Genomic DNA, 16,766 nt, shown 5'->3' on the forward strand with positions numbered 1-16,766 from the left:
AGCAACTACGAGCGAGTTCGTCGGTATACAGATAAATGCTAGGTTTCAGTATTACAGTGGTGTAGTATACGACTGTGCTATTGGGAAATGAGACGAAATCTGTGGGTTCTGCACGAGCGGCGGATGGATGTTTAAGTGCGCGAAACAAAAACTACGGCGCTGACTTTTGCTTCTTGATATTCTTGGAAACGTTTGCTAGCTGGTGCGAGAAGGTAACACGGCTATTCATGAGCGTTTCTCTTGTGAGTAGATTTTTTAAATGAAATTATGCTGTTATACCACATTAGTTTCGCTCCATGATTCTGTTATAGCTGCAGAAAAAATAAAACAAAATAATGCCAACAACGTGGCATCAAAAAGGACATACATACAGCCTTCATTGTGAGAACACTACTAAAATTGATTTTTTTTTTCTTTCAATGGACATCGCCGGTTTTTTTAGCCGAGCTAAACCAGGTGTTTCTCACAGCTGTAAGTTTTGTCTAGCTCAGAGCTCTCCAACACGGTATTAAAGAGATATGCTTCGTGGCCGAATTGAATGCGTGAGAAATTCACTACATTGATAGCAAAATGCACTGCAAGTTCCCTTTGCCGCAGTCAAGAGCTCTAATACATAATCACCAACATTATTAACTGTACTGATGTTTTGAGTGCCATAAAGTTTAATGCTTCTAAATGTTGAGGCCTGCGGCCCTGTCTTAGCTATGAAATAAATTACTACGATACCTGTGGCAATGTCCCGCCAGCAGATTACAGGGCGTCGACAGTCATGCTGCTCGCCATCGGTCATCGCCGGCTTACAACTTTTGGGACGTTAATCCGGACATTTTAACATAAATTTCTACTATTTTTCAACCTGGAACGCAATTCCAGTTACATATACAGGTGGAATTACTAGGGTTCATCATTTCATAACAACTTCTAATTGCCATCTGTAACTTGATTCAAAACTGATTATAATTATCTGTAACATTTGTACATTTGTATTCTTGCCCTCGCCTTCGCCGGTGGAACTACACCCACAGCCGTCGCTCTTAATCACGCTTAGTGAAAGCTGAAATACTGAATAAGGCTTCCAAGGCATCCATGCTTTCGCTCTTGTTGAATTTCCGTACAGGTAGGTTTTACGTCACAAGTTACTTAAAAGTTATTCAAAATTTGATCACAGTTCTTATAGCATATCAAAGTTTTTTACAGTCATGACCTCTGTGGTTCTGGTGCCTCTGCGCTCTGTGCTCATGCCGAGGTATATAACCATAACTATAATATGCATCTAGTTTCTTTGAAAGGATAGCATAAGCACAATTATCTATTTCCTCATCTTCCCGAAACCTCTACTTTGTGTTTGGGGAATGATGACGGTTAGTCAGCTATGCACCAGTAAACTAGCATAATTAACTCCCCTACCTTCGAGACGACTATTCATGTGCGCGGCGCACCGCTCGGGTTTAGGTTGAGTTTAAACTTAAACTGACAAGTTTGAGGTCTCTCACATCTACCCTGATCCATAAAGGTCGCCGGTCTAAAATTCTTTTCCTGTATCGACGCTGGGAAAGCAGACTCCCGTGTTCTTGCCCGAGATGCCCAGGTATGACACACGATTTCATCTAAAGCTTTTGATGTCCGTATACTGTAAAGGAACGGATAAGGAGAAAATGGAGGGGAGGAGGTGGACTTTAGCGGTACTGGCTTTGGTATCTCAAGATAGGAAAACTGACGGTAAACAGAGGAGCCGATGTACCGACCCAGATCAGGTCTGAGCGAGACCCACATAAGCAGCCTTGCTTATACCTCTTCTCCTTAGGATGCTTAACGACAAAGAGCACGCACGCAACGCACATGGCAGGCCACTCCGCCTGAAGCAGGCACATTCACTGCGAGCATTCGGTGAACGATTAGGCGGAAAAAAATAAACGGGCCCATACTATCGACCTTGGAGGTAGGTTGCATGTTCAGGGGCAATTGGGCTGCTGCTGTCTCCTTTTACGCAAAACAGCTGGGTCACCGCATGATAGCAGCTAGACCTTGTAGGGAGCGCTGGGTCGTTTCTCTAAGAGTAGAAGTGCCGAGGTTTCAACATAGCGGACTGCTTCTGGTTAAAGTATTGCGGAGCTTAATTTTGGCACGCATTTATTTGAAAGGAAGAAACACGTCTGGTTATGGCGCCCTGCTGGTATTTCGCGGAAGAAATATTACAACTGCCTTCGTTTACTTTAGTTATTATTATTTTCGTTTTTTTTTTTTTGCATTGAGAAGGACAACAATAATTAAGACTTCGGTGGACTGTTGTAAGCGCAATGTGCATGGCCATTCAGGTCCTCAAACCCAAGCTTTCGGGCGAAAAAGGCAGCGGCCAATATGATCATTACAAATGAAATCGGCCTCGAACACCTAACCTTTCCACATAGTAGCGCTTATGAAGTGTTGTCTGACGTGACAAGTTACAAGTGAGTGAATGCCAAGTTTTAGTTTGCTTTGCTCTTCCCTATTTTTTCTTCGTAGCCTCTTTCAATAGGAATTAGAATTGAATTCGTTTTGAACTCGTTTTACCGAATAGTTTAGCTGTTTACTGCCGCATCTTTTCTGCCGTAACATTGGCTTCGCTTTTAAAATATCTCAAAACCGAAAGCAGCAGCTATTTGTATTCTATATTTAGCCATTAACCAAACCCACACTTGTTACAAAGCACTGGCGAACTTAAAACCACGAAGTAGCCTTGAGCTGGCCTTGTTACTATATTTCCTACCTGGATTGGAGCTCTACGAGTCCTTTGTTCGAAAAGCTAGGCGTCGAGTAATGGGGAAGGTACCCTGGGGATGTGATTAATAAAAATTTAAGCATTGCTCTAAGCTGTTAATTTGCTTTTGTCAACGCATTATGAAAAAATACGAACTTTATTTTTGACGGTGTAGGTTTATTTTATACTTCACGAGATTTGACAGTATTCGTATAACACCCATAGTGGCTTCGTGTACAACAGAAACTTCACTACTGCTTACTTTATCGCTAATGAAAGTTTTCAAGGGCACAAAACAGCAAATCCCCCCCCCCCCCCCCCCCCCCCCATTCCCCACAATATTCTCCTCATTGTACAGTGCCACTGTCAGAGTTCCATTTCTTGTTTTGGATTCTAATGCGCCTTTAGACGCTGTAATTTTGAATGAACTCCTTGCCTGTCCCCAAGTTAAGGAAACGCAAATGTGTGTTTGGAAGATTTCAAGGCATATTCGCTAAAGTTACGCGCTCATATATTCTTACGTTTTGCATGGTGATGTGAAAAACATCGCATTTGTTCTATTTGCTTTGCACGCTCTTGGCGAAGTGTATTCGCCTCACCTGGTGAACACGAATTGGGCATGCCCCCAGATACGTTGCTGTTGCTCTATATGTCAAATGATAGCTTTTCTCGCAATAAAACGAGAGTGGACTTTCTTTGTGAGTACTTCATCTGATAAATCTCACTTCTGGCGGGTCAGCGCAAAATTATGACACCAAATTCACTGGAGCAAGATTTGCTTTGACTGCAGCCATAACCTGCTCTATTTCATAGGCAAAAGGGGACGTGCTGTGCAAAGATCAAGAAAGGCACAGCATGGCGCGTTGCCGAAAAAAAACAAACATATGGATTCCAGAAAACAAAACATACCTCTTCCCATTGCTTTGATGCGAGGCTCTGCAAGCATACATTTTTTGCTGTAAGACTTTTTTAATATCTTGTTAGAAAACGGCTCAAAAGCAGCGGACTTCCTCACCGTAAATAATTTCACCTTCTTTTCGGTCTGACGAGCCTTGCCGTCGCTCTAAGCGGCATACAATGTTGACCTATTGGAAGGTGCGCGCCATTTTCTTTTTTTTTCTTTTTTAATTTGTGGTGCGGACACTGGTAGGGCCAACATTATTGTGTGATTTTAGCTTCATTACATATTATCTAAGAAAATAAAGTTGAATTTTCATGTGACCGAAGTCGATAGGCTCAAAGGCTATCCTTCATTGAGCAAATCGAGAAACGGCGACTCCGACTCGGTCGTCAACTCCTTGGCCGAGGGTCAACAGCTAGGGTTACCTCTTGCTCTCTGAAATGGGCCATGGTGACAGACGAGAATAACGCAAAGCAAACCGATCCCGCAAAGAAGGTCCAATGTTGACACCGTGTTGGCACAACCGAATGTAATCAATGCTTGCGAAAAGCACTGGGTAGCCTTCGGCGTTCGAAGGTGCGCAGACGCTGACCACAGCACGGCTCTGAGAGTGCATTATTTGCCATTTAGGTTCCTCGCATGCAGCGCCGACTTCTTCAAGGACCGTTGTGGCCGTCTAGTGCTAGGAAACTGACTTCATTTGCGTTCGATACGGTCGAAACATATTTTGAAGATATTATTGCTGGCATGGTTATTGCCCGGCAGTTGTGCTGTTCGCTGTATTTGGCTGCTCTACTCCACTTTGTTTGGCGTAGTGTTAGGTTCTAGTAAACAAATGACTTCCTAAAATTTTTATTCCACATATGTACAGCTTTTTGCGTTTTGTCGATATAAAGATTTATTGCGGCCTGACGCTAAGTATATAGAGTGGCTGGATAGCAACCGAAAACAAATAACGGCCGAGAGCTATGCGTGACAGTGAACGCCTGCGGAGACACAACGAATAGCGCGTATGCACGAGACAGTAATAAAAAATGTAGAAAAAAAAATGAAGTTCATGTTTACAAAGTGAACACGGCAATGTTTAAAGCTAGAAACTTGTCTAGTCCGGTTAATCTATCAGTGCTTTTCGAGAAACCAGTGGGTATAAAATCGGGCATGTCATAGGGCTTAGGGAGGTTTTGTGAAGCATATAGTGTTGAAACACAGGCATGCACTACGCTGTCGTGTTTCAGCAGACAAGTGAGAACTAGGCATGGGATTCTTTATTAATAACGAATATGACTCCCAACGTGAAGAAATTATATAGCATTAACAAAGTGGGGCAGTTATCATATTTGGGCTTAGTATAGACGCACACGTCCCTTCATCCTACCACGCTGACCAGGTAGTCTAATGTACTTTTATGGAGACACAATGAGTCAAGTAGGAATTCATATACTATTCTGACTGGCAACTTTAACGCCAAGGTAGACAAGAAGCGGGTTTCAAAGCAGAGAGTGGGTGATTATGGCACAGACTCTGGGAAAAGCAGAGGATCGAGAGTTAGTAGAGCTCGCGGAGTGGAATATTGTACAGATCCTGAACACCATCTTCCGCAAATTGAGAACCGAAAGGGGACCTGGAAGAGCCCATGTGAGGAAAGTGAAACTGAAATAAACTGCTTATTTCCTGATATTTATATAGTGCAGGACGGCGAGGAGCTCGGCTGGACGCTATGTGCAACAACGAATGTAAGAAATGGTTAGAAAGAAATTCATCAACGATAGCTGGCGATGAAAAGCAAATTAGATGAATTCATGATATCGCTGAACAGCAGATATTCGGCTTTGACCATGAACGGTGACTTTGGTGTTCAAACAAATAACTATAAAACTCACCCAGATAGTTACAGAGTATGCACATGAAGTAAACGGTAGGATGATTAGACCGGATACAGGTAATTTTTGTCGAGATAATGAGATTTTGTTTCTCTCAGGAGAAAAAAAAATGATTAAAGATATCAATGCATGAATACATCTAAAGGCTTAGAACGACTAAATTGGCAGAGCTATAAAAGATAATCAATAAATGTCAGGAAACCGATATATGGAAGTATAATATTGTTACGTGGAAGATTTACAGTCCCAAAGCTGTCCGCACAACTAACGTTGATGAGGGCACCGATTTCACAACACTCAGCGTCGTCGTCTTCTCGGAGTCTGTTTCACTTCATCCTCGTCACGAACAGCGAATACAGCTAAGTAACACTACCCCCCCGCGGGAAAAGCACAGTCCCGGTGCGGTCTATGTTAGCGAAATAGAACGTTGATGATAGGGCTTCAGACGGGACACATGCACTATTTGGGAGGTTGGAGCTGTGGACGTGGACTTCGGAACCACAGATTCAACTTCGTAGGTGACGTCGGTCACGGGGCGCAAAACACGGTAAGGGCCAGTGTAACGGGGCAAAAGTTTTTCACACAAGCCCACTCGACGGCACGGGAGCCACAGCAAAACGAGAGATCCAGGAGTGTAGTGGACATCACGGTGGCGGCTGTCGTACCGGATCTTTTGAGAGTCTTGGGATGCAGAGAGCCTGGCATGAGCTAACCGGCGGGCATCATGAGCACGGGTGACGGCATCACTGGTGTAAGTACTGGTGGCGTCTGCCGCGGGTAGAGAGGTGTCGAAGGGTAGTAACGGGTGTCGGCCAAATAATAAATAAAATGGGGAGTATCCAGCGGTAGAATGGACAGATGAATTGTAGGCGAATGTGACAAAGGGGAGATGAACGTCCCAATCTCGATGGTCGTCAGACACATACATGGCCAGCATGTCTGTGAGGGTACGGTTTAGACGTTCCGTGAGGCCGTTGGTCTGGGGGTGATATGCGGTGGTGAATTTGTGGCGGACGGAGCACGAACGGAGAATTTCGTCAACCACTCGCGACAGGAAACAGCGGCCACGGTCAGTTAGTAGTTCGCGAGGAGCACCATGATGAAGAATTACGTTTTCTAGAAGGAAGTCAGCGACGTCTGTGGCGCAGCTGGTCGGGATGGCTCGGGTAATAGCGTACCGAGTAGCGTAATCGGTGGCGACGGCGATCCATTTGTTCCCCGAGGTGGAAACTGGAAAGGGGCCAAGGAGGTCAACGCCTATACGGGAAAATGGGTCAGTTGGTATGGGTATTGGCTGCATATGACCTGAAGGCAAAATTGTGGGCTTCTTCCGACGCTGACACAGTTCACACGCGGCAATGTACTGCTGGACAGAGCGGTAGAGCCCCGGCCAGTAGAAACGTTGGCGCAGGCTGTCGTATGTTCGAGAGACACCCAAGTGGCCAGCCGTGGGAGCATCATGGAACTGTTCAAGGAGGGTGGAACGCAGGTGTTGTGGAACGACGAGCAAAAGGTCTGTGCCATCTGGTCGCATATTACGTCGGTATAGGGTGTTCTCGTGGAGCACGAATAAGGCGAGAGATGGGTCAGGGCGGTCGGAGGTAAGACGGAGGATAATGGAATGCAGAGAAGGATCTAAGTGCTGTTCCTTGGCAATGTTGGCAAAGGCGGAGACAGATAAGACATATGCATCATCGTCAGAGTCTGTAGGACTAGGGGAGTCGACGGGATGACGTGACAAACAGTCGGCATCTTGGTGAAGCCGGCCGGACTTGTAGACGACGGAAAAGGTGTATTCTTGTAATCGTAGCGCCCAGCGCCCCAAACGGCCAGTAGGATCTTTGAGAGAGGAAAGCCAGCACAAGGCATGATGGTCTGTTATCACAGTAAAGTGGCGGCCAAACAAATAAGGGCGGAATTTCGTAATAGCCCAGACAAGCGCCAGGCACTCTCGCTCTGTAATAGAATAATTTTGTTCGGGCGTTGACAGGAGGCGGCTGGCATACGCAATCACCCTTGTACGGCCGTGTTGTTGCTGAGCGAGAATAGCTCCTATTCCATGGCCACTTGCGTCGGTACGGAGTTCAGTATTGGCGAAAGGGTTGAAGTGGGCCAAGACTGGTGGAGTAGTAAGAGCAGCAATAAGCTTTGAGAAAGCTGCAACTTGTTCAGGCCCCCAATAGAATGAAACGTCTTTCTTGAGGAGTTGGGTGAGCGGATGAGCAAGGACTGCGAAGTTCGGGACGAATCGTCGGAAATAGGAACATAGGCCAATAAAGCTTCGGACATCGCTGGATGAACGCGGAGTGGGAAAATCTGTGACGGCACGTATCTTGTCAGGGTCAGGCTGAACACCGGAAGCATTAACCAAGTGACCAAGCACTTTGATTTCCCGATGGCCGAAACTGCATTTCTTTGAGTTGAGTTGAAGGCCGGCGCGGCGGAATAGCTCGAGCGGCCGCTGCGGAGATCCAGTTTGTGACAGGGGATCGAATAGATTAACCTCCACCAAGAGATGTTACGTGGAAGATTTACAGTCCCAAAGCTGTCCGCACAACTAACGTTGATGAGGGCACCGATTTCACAACACTCAGCGTCGTCGTCTTCTCGGAGTCTGTTTCACTTCATCCTCATCACGAACAGCGAATACAGCTAAGTAACAATATGCAGAATCAAGAGCATGCGCTGAAGAATGAGAATGAAGGTGTGTTCAGAGGAAACTAGGCATCGCCAGAAACCAGACATGCGTGCTAGGACACGAGGAAAGATATGTCATTACGAGTGTCAATAAGGTTGCTAATGTAACCGAGGAGTTGTACAGGTATGTTATACCAACCGATAAAGAAAAACTCAGTGTTGAAGAGGAACTGGACCTTCCGGCGATAACGAAGAAAGATGCAAATAAAGTCTTGCAAAAGGGAAGAAGCCGCCAGTGATAATGTGAGAGCAAATATTTTGATGGACGGTGGGAAATTAGCTAGAAAAGCTAACAAACCTGTACTCGCAATGCGTCATCACCATGAGTGAATGGGACTATTGGAGGAACGCTATTATTATGTTAATTCATAAGTAAGGGGACCTCAAGGAGTTCTAAAATAAACTGACTAAACCGATCATCATATTATTAGTAGTCTGCAAGGTACCTGCTGAAATAATCGGTAATAGAACCATAGCGATCAGATTTCGCTCAAGCTTTCATGAAGGCCATTTGACAATAGAGATGGTTTGTTTTAGTTTGTGAGGTTTAACGTACCAAAGCAACCCAGGGTATGAGAAACATCATAATGAAGGACTCCTGCAATTTCGATCACCTGGGGTTCTTTAACATGCGCTGACATCGCACAGCACACGGGCGCCTTGCTTTTCGCCTCCATCGAAAAGCGGCCGCCGCGGCCGGGATTCGATCGCGCATCCTTGAGTGCAATAGTCGAGCGCGCTAATCACGAAACCACCACGGTGGGGCCGACAATGGAGAGTATTCATAATATGAAACAGGCGATGGAGAAACGTGTGAAGTATAACCAACTTCTACATATAGCCTTCACAGAATCCGGGAAAACATTCGCAGGCATTGTAGCCTATAGCAGAGGCTTGCTCAAAAATAGTGGAATATATTTATGGCGCATTCAAAACAACGATAGTCCAGACCAGGTTTAAAAAGTAATAAAAACGTAATAATGCAGTGTGTTGGGCAGGGAGGCATGGCCTCACCAGCGCTTTTTCTTGCTAGTTTTCAGGAATCATTGAGATTCCGGGATTGGCAACTTGGGGAATGCGAGTTAATAACCTAAAATTCCCCGATGACTTTGACTTACTAAATAACTTATGGGACGACCAGCAAAAGATGGTCAATAATCTAGACATGCAATACAAAGTGATGAGACCAAATTTAATAAATACAGAGGGACGCTCATGCTTTGTCTTTGAGAGTACACGGGAAGAGCCTTTAACACTGCCTTTTCATTCCGCGAATACTTTATTTAGTTTGGGGGAAAGGCACAACGCCTGTCCCGTATTTGGGTTTGCTTGGTACGGTGGCTCCGCAAGGGTCAAAGCAACAGAAGAGACGAAGAAAACAGACTGTTCCGACTAGCATCTACCGCCCCCAGGAGCCGAGCAGCCTAGCGATTAGCGGCGCATGCTTTTTCAATGGGCGTCACGTTGGACGCGGCACTAGCTTGAGAGAGCCTATAATACTACTACTACTACTACTACTACTACTACTACTACTACTACTACTACTACTACTACTACTACTACTACTACTACTACTACTACTACTACTACTACTAAAACTACTACTAAATAATAATAATAGTAATACACAGCATTATTTCTCTGCGAATTATTACTATTATTATTATTATAATATTATCATTAGTAATAGTAGTAGTATAGAGGAAGACTCGTTTCACGAAGTTGGGACTGAATTGTCTAGTTAACGGCCGAACTAACTGGCTAAATATTATCTTCACAGTTCTTATAACAATAATAATAATATTAATTGGTTCGCAGGAAGGGAAAGGCGCAGTATCTGTCACACTTGTGTCTGTGGACACCTTCATCCCTTGGTGTCCACAGACACAAGTGTGACAGATACTGCGCCTTTCCTTCCTGTGAACCAATTATTATTATTATCATTATTAATTATTATTAATTAAAACTGCGAAGATAATATTTAGCCAGTTATTTTGGCCGTTACCTACAGACAATTCAGTGCCAACGTAGTGAAACGAGTCTTCCTCTATACTACTACTACTACTACTACTAATACTACTACTATTACTACTACTACTACTACTACTACTACTACTAATACTACTACTATTACTACTACTACTACTACTAATACTACTACTACTAATAATAATAATAATATTATTATTAATAGTAGTAGTAGTAGAAGTAGTAGTAGTAGTAGTAGTAGTAGTAGTAGTAGTAGTAGTAGTAGTAGTAGTAGTAGTAGTAGTAGTAGTAGTATAGGCTTTCTCAAGCTAGTGCCGCGTCCAACATGACGCCCATTGAAAAAGCATGCACCGCTAATCGCTAGGCTGCTCGGCTCCTGGGGCGGTAGATGCTAGTCGGAACAGCCCGCTTTCTTCGTCTCTTCTGTCGTTTTGTCCCTTGCGGGGCCACCGTACCGAGCAAACCCAAATACGCGTCTGTCCCACCTGTCAGTAGACGTCTACACTTATCCATTTGGCTCTCGGAGACGACGACGGCGACTGCTTTTCGACCAGACGAGCTGTATACGCTTCAAGCAATATGAAGAAAGCTCAAGCAGTGTTAAGCAGCCTCGGAAGGAAACGCCTGTTTATGATATCTTACGAGGCGTTGCAAGCAACAAAGCAATATATGCATATAGAACAGGTATAATAGGATGGGGCATGGCATGGAGGGCATTCGGCAGACCTTCCCAGATCGTGATTGACCCTTTGCCGGCACCCTTCAAGTGAAAAATATATAAACAGATGCATTTTACCGGTATTAATTTCTGGCGTAGAAACCTGCAGGCTTCCAACAAAGGAAACGATGAAATTAAGGAAAAAGTAGCTACCCAAGAAAGGGAAAATGGTAGATGTACCGTTAACAGTGAGAGTAGAGGCGGTGGGGTTACAAGAGCCAATTAGTAGTATTCTGGTGAAAATCGCGAAGAAGAAATGATCAAAGTCAGGGTATGCAATGCGAGGGGAAGATAATCGATGGTCGTTAAGTGCAATGGGCTGGGTCAGGAATGAAGGGAAGCAAGCGAGGGGTGACACAGACGTTAAGTTGCATGAGATGAGGAGGTTTGCGGGGTTTAGGTGACCGCTGGTAAAGGAGAGAGTTAATTGGAGATATATGGGAGAGGCGTTTATCTGGCTGTAGACGTAGCCAGGCTGATCATGCCCCCCGGTTTGTTTGTTTTTTCTTTTCGTGCCTCAGAATGGCCGAGGCATTACAGCAGAAATTTTGCACCAAAATGAAGATGCACATACCTACAATTCAGACACGGTGTTTGGTTCTAAGCTCTTTTAAGTGCAGTTCTCGTAGCATTCTTTTCCTTTTCGCACGGAAGACATGGACGTTGTATTAAACGAAATCATACACCCATAAATTATGGCTTGCCCGCAACTTTTGCGTCGTAATTGGTTACACCTGGACGGTAGTGTGTCGGGATTGGCTGAACCTTGTACTCTAATCTCTGCAAGAAACCTCGTACAACTGCTGCGAAGCATGTAAAACGAGCGCGGAAAACGTTTTAAAAAACTGGATGCTTTCTCATTTCCCTGATACGCCAGTGTGCTTATGGAACTTGTGCATATCAGTTAACGTTTACTGCGCTCATCAGCGTCTGCAAAAGACCCATGATAAGTTGTCCAAATAATATGTGGAGAATATTTCAAAAATTGGACGTTTTCACATTCCTCTAAAACGTCAGTGCTACAGGGGGGTAACGGAACTTGTGTATATCAGTTATCTTGTTTTGCATGCATAAGCGTTTTCAAATGATGAAAGATAAGAAGTTACCTAAGTAATATCATTTAAGACATATTAAAACAAGTACAACCAACATCCCGAAAACAGTGCAGCGACATGACGTCACCGCAAGACGAAAATATATCATAATTATCAGGGAGGGTTGAATTGCTTTACTTCTATCAGGCCGCAGTCATCAGAAAAAATAATAAATTCTGAGTTTTTTTATGAAATTGCATAATATATCAGTGAAACGTACAATAATGCTTTAATAACTTTCCCGATTCGCCAAGCTTTTGAATGCAGTCTTAAAGAAAGAAAAAAAAAACGAGAAAGCTGTCGGGGACATGATCTAGCTCCAAAGTAATATAAATTACACGCAAGAAATCATCGGGAAGCGCCAAGTAAACACCCCTTTGCACCCTGCAGCGACAAAAGTTGCGCCGACTACTTTCTGGGTTTGTTGTGGGGCGCGATAATATGAATCAACGGGTACAGCCAGCTAAAGAAAAGTGAGCGGCGGACGGCGAAGGCGATAGAGAGAGAGAGAGAGATTTTCCTATCAATACCGTCGCGGGCATCGTACGTCTCCATACACCAGCGAGATTACTGGAACTTGTCTCCATTAGGGATTAATTTTCACGGCTCGCTGACATCGAAGCGGCCTTTTAATTCAGTTCACAGGGACAGGCAGCATCCTGGTGCTACAGCGATCGCCGCACTGCGATGAACCAAAAGAGAAAGGATCACTAGAACACCAAAGGCAAAGCGGGGTAAGGGGAACGGCTAAAAAAAAAAAAAAAAAAAAAAAAAAGAGTATTAAATCGGTGAGCGCGCACTAGTCGTTCTAAATGGCTGCCGCAAACCCAACTAATCAGGCGAACGCTCGCAATGTCGTCTCGAACGGACTCCATCCAAGCCGGTTTATTATTACTATTATTTTTTTTCCCCGGAGTTATTTCGCTGGGCTGCAGCTATGTTTCTTGGTAATACGTTCACTCGGGCTAGGGGTTCCAGTGTTCCTGCAAAATCTGTCCGGAAGCAGGAAGTGGCCGAGCACCAAAGCAACGGTGAAGTGGCGTCGGCGTTTGAAAGGGGGGGGGGGGGGGGGGGGGGACGCTCGCCAGACCGCACGCTAGTCACGTAGCACGGACAGTGTCGGGCGCTGCTGGGACGGTCGATGACGCCGCGTCGGCCATCATGCTCTCGACGTCAGACAGCGTCGCTGGCGGCCACCGGGTTCACCTCACTGGGTGGGGCCACCTGGGCTTCCCAGACGACTCGCTGACCGCCAGAGACCGACGACCGACGTCGAAGTGCACAAAACAAAGACGAGTGCAAAAGAGACGTACTGCATCTTGTAGTGAACTTTCACGGTTTCAGCCGCGTCGGCGGCCATTCACCTTTGCGTGCGCATTTAGGTGCTATCATCAAGAGTGATACGAAAAAACAAAACAAGAAAACAACAACCTGGTAGGGTTTGAAAGCGACAGCCTCAGTATTCTATTTGGAAAATTTCAAACTGAGGCGCACATAACAAGACTAGAGCAGTTTTAATTATTTATTTATTTCAAATACCCTCATGGCCCTGCGGGCATTATTGAGGGGAGCGGCAAGCACAGATAACGAAAAATGATTACAATCATGGGTAACAGCACTACATATATTGTTCACTACACTGAGTTATTACAAATTTCAACAATTCATGAAAACCTGGACGAAGAAGAAAAAATAAAAAAAAATAAGTTGGGATCATACAGTACTAATTATTGCCATCACCCTCCCCCCCCCCCCCCCCCCCCCCCCCACCTTTTTTTTTAACTGCGTATACATGGACTGACAGGATGAGGTGAAAAGTAACAATTCATAAAGTTCCTTTGTAATGACTAAGTTTTCTATCTCCCATCGTATTCTCTATAACTCATAATTTATTCAAGAAGAATGCATTTTGCATGCAGGGCTAGCGACAGGAACGTCCCGTAAATGTGTTCAACTGCTAATACAACTGTCCGAGTATGCAGTAGGCGAGAAAAATATTTCATGCGTATGTCTGTGCCATTCGTGACATTACTAAAGAACGCGTTTTATATGCCGACCCGAGAATTCTTGAAGTCACGCAGATTGGGGGCTTTATACTAGAACAGTTATACTGAGACACCTAATAATTGGTCACTCCCCTCCATCTACTGTAGAGACTTTTTGGCCTTCCTGCAGTCAAAAAAGTAGCAAAACCCACTCAAGGGTGCATATCTGGATTTCTGGAGTTGATAAGCGAAAGAAAAAAAAATGCGCAAGATAAACACAAGCACACGAGCGCCTGTGTATGTGCTTTAAACCTTTCATCGTCTTCCGTTACTGGGCTATTTTTTGGCCATGCGTAAAATCCGTTCAGTGGTTTAGCGCTGTGCTCCGGATTCATACCACTGCTTTAGGACCGCACAAATAGAATGCAACCACTGAGCACATTGGATAACCTTTCGGTCGAGTTTCAGCGCGCGTTTTTAACGGAGTTTGCTTGCTTCGAACCACCTTCTTTGTCACTGCTTGCAGCTTCGCACTTCTCGCTAACAAAACTTCGCGCATGTTGGGGTCGCCACCTGTTAACTTACCAGTGGCGCCCTCTAAGCTGAAGCTCAGCCGGGGGCGATTTGAATAAAGCAGTTTTGTGTTTGGTTCTGGAGCGACGTGGTTGCTTGCTCTCTCTCCCGGCCTTCGTGGCTGGGGGTCACCTCCGGGAACTACAGCATGGGAACGCCCACACAACGGCGCACACTGTGACAGCTCAAGAACATAGAATGCTCTTCCCCAGACTGTCGTGTTACGTAGACTTGTCAATTAAGTTTTGGCCACTTTCTTCTTTGGCGTCCATCTCAATTTCCAATGTAGCGTGCACTAACGAAAATTGACGTGACCAAATTATTTTAGCGTCGGCTGGTGTCGAAACCTAATTTCCAGTGCTCGCTGCTTACCACTTTGAGCGCAGCAATACATGTGTCCGTGTACTATCGCGCTAAAAAGAAATGAAACTGGTGAGGCGCCTGCGAACTTTGTTGTTTGAATTTTGTTTATCGCTGCGCTTTTACATTAGTGGCAAACCAGTTTTCACACTAAAGTCGTTCATAATACAAAACTAAATGACTCTAGCGTGTGTTTTCGTACTAGCCAGGCGCGAGCGCAAGGATAAAAAAAAATCGAACACAGTTCACAGGCGCCGGGTTGTTGGCTTTCTTTCTTTTTATCATCCGTGTGTTTACATTCCTTAACCATGGAGAGCAAAAATCTTGTGCTTTCTCCGAACTATAACCGATGACGGGCGAAACTGTTTAGCTAGACCGCAAACGGCCCATAGCCACTGAACGCCGCTGCCCAGTTATTTATTAAGGAACGTTCCACAGCGCCAAGGCATTAAAGCGGAAGGGGGGGGGGGGGGGGGGGGGGGAGGGGAATGTACAAAAAGAAGAACACATGATACCTCTGCTCGCAGACAGAGTTACAAGCATACAGCATAAAAAAGGCAGGGCCGTTCGCCATGTACATGCATCTACAACTTCAAAAAGAACACTCACAACATCGCCTGGCAGTCTGTTCCATTCCCTAATGGTTTTCGGCAAAAAAGACATTTCGAATAATTCAGTTTTTGCCGCGAATTCACGGACTTTAAAAACATGGTCCACACGGTTAGATTAGATTAGTTATATAAGTATCCCTTGGTAAGATAGTGGTGTGGGCGCCTATTTTTAGTCACAGATTCTCGAAAAAGGCCTCTCACGCATGACAAAATAATCAGCGGGTGACATAGCTCTTAGCAACAGCATTGCACTTTCATATGCAGCAGAGGTCCAAGCAGTTTTCAGCATTAAATACTGTTTGACGATATGGATTGTATATAGCTCTTTGGGAAAGTTTTGAAAGACTTTTTTTTTTTATCAGTGGCTTACTTGGATATCATACTTAATTGATGCAGGTGTGCTGCTGTTAAAGTGAGATCCTACACTTGGGGGTTCACGGATAGTAAAGGTTATATTCAAAAGCAAGATGCTTTATTTATGCTGGTCTTAGGGTAACAGCAGTTACTCCTAGCGTTAAAATAAACTAAGCAAAATGTCACGTGAAGTCTGCAGTAAGCACGAATAGCACAGAATTGTGAACACCGTTTGTCTGGGTGTTATGAGGTTTATGTGATAAAGCGGAGCACAACATACCAATCACAGTAAAAAAAGTCATCAAAACAAATGACACTGCTCTAACAGGACTGTTTGCCGTCGTATAGGCATTGCTGCAAATTATATCAACTACACACACGCAGGAATGTTTGGAGCTGTCACTGTATAAACTAAAGATAATGGTTGCTGCGATTTATACAAACGTGCATTTCTCTACCAGCTACTGAAAAAGGAAAAGAAACAAAGCTACAGGAAAGCTTCGTGCAGAAGAGCGGGGCAAGGCATAATTGATTTCGTGTTTACGCTTTTGTATAACGTTTACAGGCTTGCACCAGGACACTTAATACGTAGCGCTGATTTTCGTGATCTAGAATCGCTGCAAAGAAGGCAACCTGCAGGACGGAATTTAGTGGTCTGACCATAATATTGGAGGAACCAAAAACAGTCTGCCCTAATTGTGAAAGAAATATTTGGCCATAACATAAACAGCAAAGCACGAAAATTGCTTCCGCGTCAATAAGCAGTATTGCCATGTGCTTATGCACATGGAAAAAAATATATATTAATACGCCCATAGATAGCTTACTTGAGATCTTCAGTATGCCAGACGTATTCCTCCAGCTTTG

The sequence above is a fragment of the Amblyomma maculatum genome, chromosome 4 (genome assembly GCF_055883805.1).
Source record: "Amblyomma maculatum isolate TAMU_Amacu chromosome 4, ASM5588380v1, whole genome shotgun sequence".
NCBI classification, from domain to species: Eukaryota; Metazoa; Arthropoda; class Arachnida; order Ixodida; family Ixodidae; genus Amblyomma; species Amblyomma maculatum.